Consider the following 5,515-nt stretch of genomic DNA (forward strand, 5'->3'; position numbering starts at 1 on the left):
GCCGGGCACTAACTCACTGCTTTCCACCTCCTCAGTGGGAGATGTCCCCAACACTGCACAGTTTAGCCCTGTGGAGTGTCACCCTAGGTGGCTCTCATGGAATTCCTCTCCACTGTGTCCAAACTCCTATTCTTCCCTCTCTGCCATTCTCCCCAGGAGTTTCCCTGTAGCCTAAACCCAGGCAACTGTTTTGTGTTTTTTTGTTTGTTTGTTTTTTGTAATGCAAGAGCCTGACTTAAGCTTTGATTGCTGAGGCATCCACTTCAGCAATGGCTATCTCTAATAAACACACTGCCAGCCACAGAGCTAGAAAAAGAGCCACTACCCCCACCCCCTTCACTGAGGTTCCTTTGTTTTAGAGATCTTGGTTGATTTCAATAACTGACCACTTGGGACACTAGTTTTTTTCTCTTCCTGTGCTTTACCTTTTTTTTTTTTTTAGTTTTATTTATTTCAGTAATCTCTACAACCCAACATGGGGCTCGAACTCACGACTTGAGATCCAGAGTCACACACTCTTCCCACTGAGTCAGCCAGGTGTTCATAATATCCTAGACCCCAACCCTCAACCCAAATAAAAGCAGAACCCCACACCCCTGTGCACACTCTCTCTCTAGCCATGACTTCCCTGTGTGGCCTCAGATGTGCTATGTAATTTCCATGCCCTATAAGTAATAAAACTTTATTTTTTCAAAGTTTCCTGATAGTTATTGCTAAAGGGCATCTTGCAATCATAACCACAAGGGCTGGTCCAACCACAACACCAGTTACTGATAGGCTGAGACTGGCACACAATACACCTTCAGGCAGGTAGATTTCTACAAGTTCTCTATAGATTGGTATGCAATTTCTAGACTATCATATAAGTGACATTGGTCTTGGCAATGATTTTTAAAATATGACACCAGAAGAACAAGCAACAGAAGCAAAAATTACAAGTGGGACTATTCAAACTTAAAAGCTTCTGCACAGCAAAGGAAATGATCAACAAAATGAGAACAGCAACCTACAGAATAGGAGAAAATATTTGCAAACCAGTATCAGATAAAGAGTTAATAATCAAAATATATAAAGAACACACAAAACTCAATAACAGAAAAATAAACAATCTAATTTTAAAATGGGAAGAGGATAAAATAGACATTTTTCCAAAGAATACATCCAAATGGACAACAGACACATAAAAAGATGCTTAACACCACTAATCAGGGAAATGCAAATCAAAACCAGAATGAGACATCACCCCACACCTGTTTGAATGGCTGTCATCAAGAAGACAAGAAATAGGGGGCGGAGCAAGATGGCAGAGGAGTAGGAGACCTGGATTTCGTCTGGTCTCAGGAATTCAGCTGAATAGGGATTAAACCATTCTGAACACCTACGAACTCAACAGGAGATCGAAGAGAAGAATAGCAACAACGCTCTGAACAGAAAAGTGACCACTTACTGGAACGTAGGACGTGCGGAGAAGTGAATCCGAGGTGATATTCCGGAGGATAGACGGCGGGGGAGGGGGCCTCTGTCCGCGGCTTCTGGCAAGTGATAGAGCCGCGGAGCACAAAATCGGAACTTTTAGAAGTTGGCTCCGCTGAGGGACATCGCTCCAGTGGCTAAACGGGTGGTGGAACCCTCGTGGGACAGTGTGGTCTCAGGACCCTCGGGGTCACAGAAAAACCGGGGGTGCCTGAGTGAGGCAGAGCTCCCAGGGATCGGAGTGGGGAAGCCGGCTGCAAAGACGGAGCCGAGGCCCGGGCTCTCAGCTTGGGGTTGCCATAAACTGTGATCTGCGGCCCAGTCGGGCCACTGCTCCTCCAGCAGGGACTCAACAAGCGGCAGATCCGGGGAGACTCCCCTTCCTCCCCCGGGAGGAGCAGGATGGGAGCGCACTGCAGGGATCTGCTGGGTTTGGAGACTCCACACTGAGTCGGGTGCGAGAGATAGAAACACTCGGTCACAGGCCGGGGGAGCATGGAATGTGGCCAGAGATCGGGGACACGGGAGTGACTGACTGCTTTTCTCTGGGGGCGCACTGAGGAGCGGGGCCCCAAGTTGTCTGCTCCTCTGGGCGGAGATTGGGAGGCCACCATTTTCACTCTCGTCCTCCAAAGCTGTACCGAGAGCTTGCAGGGAACAAAACCTCCTGAGAGCAAACCTGAGCAGATTGCTTAGCCCGGACTGGCAAGGGCGGGGCAATTCCACCTCCGGCAAAGACATTTGGGAACCACGACAAGAGGCCCCTCCTCCAGAAGATCAGCATGAACAGCCAGCCAAGACCAAGTTTACAAATCAGTGAGAATGGCAGAACACCAACACTAGGGGAATACTGCACATAGAATTCATGGCTTTTTTACCATGATTCCTTAGTTTTTCAAAGTTAATTTTTTAACTGTTTTTTTTTTTAATTTTTCTTTTCCCTTTTTCAGTCAAGATCTTATCAATCCCTTTTTGAAAATAAACATTTTTATTTTTCATTTTTAGAGTCATATTCTATCCCTTCATAGTAGATACCCTTATTTTTGGCATATATATATAAGTTGTTCTCTCTTTAAAATTTTGAGATACAGTTTCTTCTAACACATCAAAATATACCCTAAATCACTAGTGTATGGCTTTGTTCTAGTCTCCTGCCTGATCACATTCTCTCCCGTTTTTTCTTTTTTTTTTAAATCTTCTTTCTTTTTTCAAACAACTTCTTATCAATTCCTTTTATAAAATCTTTTATAATTTTCATCTTTACAGTCATCTTCCATCCCTTCATTGTATCAACCCTTATTTTGTACATATATAAGTCTTTCTTTCTTTAAAATTTTAGGAGGCACTTTCTTCTAACAGACCAAAGTACACCCAAAATCTAGTGTGTGGCACTGATCTATGCACTAGCCTGATCATATTTGATCATATTCTGTTCTTTTTTTGTTTTGTTCTGTTTTTGATTGTTTTTATCTTTTTCTTTTTCTTTTTTTTTCTCTTTCTTTTTTCTTTTTTTTCCCTTTCTTTTCCCCTGGTTTCAGGTCTTTTCTGATTTGTTTAGAGTATATTTGCTGGGGACATTGTTAACCTGTTACCATTTTGTTCTCTCATTCATCTATTCTCCTCTGGACAAAATGACAAGACGAAAAAAAAATCACCTCAGCAAAAAGAACAAGAGGTAGTACCGTCTGCCAGGGACCTACACAATACGGACATTAGTACGATGTTGGACCTAGAGTTCAGAATCATGATTTTAAAGATACTACCTGGTCTTGAAAAAAGCATGGAAGTTCTTAGAGAAACCCTTCCTGGAGAAATAAAAGAACTAAAATCTAACCAAATCGAAATCAAAAAGGCTATTAATGAAGTGCAATCAAAAATGAGGGCACTAACTGCTAGGATAAATGAGGCAGAAGAGAGAATCAGCGATATAGAAGACCAAATGATGGAAAATAAAGAAGCTGAGAAAACGAGAGATAAACAACTACAGGATCACGAGGGCAGAATTCGAGAGATAAGCGATATGATAAGATGAAACAACATTAGAATAATTGGGATCCCAGAAGAAGAAAGAGAGAGAGGAGCAGAAGGTATATTGGAGTAAATTATTGCAGAGAACTTCCCTAATGTGGGGAAGGAAACAGGCATCAAAATCCAGGAGGCACAGAGAACCCCTCTCAAAATCAACAAAAATAGGTCAACACCCCGATATCTAATAGTAAAACTTACGAGCCTCAGAGACAAAGAGAAAATCTTGAAAGCAGCTCGGGAAAAGAGATATGTAACCTATAATGGTAGAAACATTAGATTGGCAACAGCTATCCACAGAGACATGGCAGGCAAGAAAGGACTGGGATGATATCTTCAGAGCACTAAACGAGAAAAATATGCAGCCAAGAATACTATATCCAGCTAGACTATCATTGAAAATAGAAGGAGAGATAAAAATCTTCCAGGACAAACAAAAACTAAAGGAATTGGCAAACACAAAACCAGCCCTACAAGAAATATTGAAAGGGGTCCTCTAAGCAGAGAGAGCCTAAAAGCAGCATAGACCAGAAAGGAACACAGATGATATACAGTAACAGTCACCTTACAGGCAATACAATGGCACTAAATTCATCTTTCAATAGTTATTCTGAATGTAAACGGTCTAAATGCTCTGATCAAAAGACACAGGCTATCAGAATGGATTAAAAAACAAGACCCATCCATATGCTGTCTGCAAGAGACTCATTTTTGACCCAGAGACACCCCCACATTGAAAGTGAGGGGGTGGAAAACCATTTACCATGCTAAAGGACACCAAAAGAAAGCTGGGGTGGCAATCCTTATATCAGACAAATTAGATTTTAAAACAAAGACTGTAATAAGAGATGAGGAAGGACACTATTTCCTACATAAAAGGTCTATCCACAAGAAGATCTAACAATTGTAAATATCTATGCCCCTAACATGGGAGCAGCCAATTATATAAGGCAATTAATAACAAAAGCAAAGAAACACATTGACAACAATACAATAATAGTGGGGGACTTTAACACCCCCTGACTGAAATGGACAGATCATCTAAGCAAAAGATCAACAAGGAAATAAAGACTTTAAACGACACACTGGACCAAATGGACTTTACAGACATATTCAGAACATTCCATCCCAAAGCAACGGAATACACATTCTTCTCTAGTGCCCATGGAACATTCTCCAGAATAGATCACATCCTAGGTCACAAATCAGGTCTCAACCGGTATCAAAAGATGGGGATTATTCCCTGAATATTTTCAGACCACAATGCTTTGAAACTAGAACTTAATCACAAGAGGAATGTTGGAAAGAACTCAAATATATGGAGGCTAAAGAGCATCCTACTAAAGAATGAATGGATTAACCAGGAAATTAAAGAAAAATTAAAAAAAATTCATGGAAACCAATGAAAATGAAAACACAACTGTTCAAAATCTTTGGGATACAGCAAAGGCAGTCCTGAGAGGAAAGCATATAGCAATACAAGCCTTTCTCAAGAAACGAGAAAGGTCTCAAATACACAACCTAACCCTACACCTAAAGGAGCTGGAGAAAGAACAGCAAATAAAGCCTAAACCCAGCAGGAGAAGAGAAATCATAAAGATCAGAGCAGAAATCAATGAACTAGAAACCAAAAGAACAGTAGAACAGATCAACGAAACTAGGAGCTGGTTCTTTGAAAGAATTAACAAGATTGATAAACCCCTGGCCAGACTGATCAAAAAGAAAAGAGAAATGACCCAAATCAACAAAATCATGAATGAAAGAGGAGAGATCACCACCAACACCAAAGAAATACAAACAATTCTAAGAACATATTATGAGCAACTCTATGCCAGCAAATTAGATAACCTGGAAGAAATGGGTGCATTCCTAGAGATGTATCAACTACCAAAACTGAACCAGGAAGAAATAGAAAACCTGAACAGACCTATACCACTAAGGAAATTGAAGCAGTCAGCAAAAATCTCCCAACAAACAAAAGCCCAGGGCCAGATGGCTTCCCAGGGGAATTCTATCA

At 41.1% G+C, this 5,515-nt stretch overlaps 1 non-coding gene across 1 annotated transcript; it reads right to left on the reverse strand.

The window, feature by feature from the left end:
• Positions 1–467: 467 nt before the first annotated feature.
• Positions 468–539, reverse strand: TRNAQ-CUG (transfer RNA glutamine (anticodon CUG)). Its single transcript has one exon. It is a non-coding gene; the product is annotated as a tRNA-Gln (tRNA).
• Positions 540–5,515: the final 4,976 nt, after the last annotated feature.

Source organism: Callorhinus ursinus, unplaced genomic scaffold (assembly GCF_003265705.2).
Source record: "Callorhinus ursinus isolate GAN/ISIS: 27379988/994484 unplaced genomic scaffold, GSC_fseal_2.0 scaffold38, whole genome shotgun sequence".
Taxonomy (NCBI): Eukaryota; Metazoa; Chordata; class Mammalia; order Carnivora; family Otariidae; genus Callorhinus; species Callorhinus ursinus.